We start from the raw sequence: 1,083 nt of genomic DNA on the forward strand, positions 1-1,083 counted from the left end.
CAATACGGAAGAGTGTTTCACCATCCAAGATCATAAATATTTAAGGTGTGAAAATAGTTCTCGTTCATTAAGCTCTTTACAAAAAATGTTTCTCGAGTCATTGAATTAATCTAACTACTGCCATGCCGAACACAGAAGCCGCTTACACTAACTGCTATTCTTCTTGAACAATAAACGGATGCTGTTGTTATAGCACATCTGCTTTCTCAGATCCGAAACTTATGCCTTTAAGAATAGTGACATGCAACTGAAAGATTTACAGAAACTCATGAAAAGGAGATACTGAACCTAATCGCTACATCTCAAAATATTTGACCTATTGCATAACCCTCTATATAGATTCTCTATATGTTGTCATCATTTTCATATTCATTATCTTCCACAAACTTAGTACTCTAATTATTTACTATGATTGCTGATTCTGTAGCAATATTTTGCTTCCGATTAAAAAGTTATCATACTTTTTATCTTTTATACGTTTATACGTTATACGGATTGAGGACTACTGTATCATCAGCATAAATGAGATGGTTAATTAGTTGGTCATTTACTATGCTGCCTACCTTGTGCTTGTTTAGCTTGTTTGGCAGATTGTTCACATACAGATTAAAGAGATGCGGCGATGACAGGGACCCTTGTTTGACCCCGCATCTGACACTGAATTCATCTGGGATATTATCAACCCATCTAGCGCTCCCCTTTGATGTGCATACCAGTGTCGCAGCATAACGGGGATATATCCCGGAACTCCGCGTTGATTCAGGACATAAAAAAGATAAGCATGACAAATATTCAAATGAAACATGTTTTATTAAGTCGATGGACATTTCAGGTCCTTGATTTGCTTTGTAGGCGAACTGATTATCACGAGTTACTAAGCAATCAGCACATCTGTTAAGAATAATTTATTCTTAACATATTCGAGCACAACGTTGACAGAGCAATTGGTCTATAATTACTGCTGTTACAGATATCACAAGTTCTTCCCTTAACCTGGGGAACAATATTTACTTTCATTAATGACTCTGGCAGAAACGATGGCCTCACACACACATCACTCGCCGAAGGGACTCTGCGACAGAA

This window comes from Penaeus monodon, chromosome 19, assembly GCF_015228065.2.
Source record: "Penaeus monodon isolate SGIC_2016 chromosome 19, NSTDA_Pmon_1, whole genome shotgun sequence".
In the NCBI taxonomy this organism is placed as follows: domain Eukaryota; kingdom Metazoa; phylum Arthropoda; class Malacostraca; order Decapoda; family Penaeidae; genus Penaeus; species Penaeus monodon.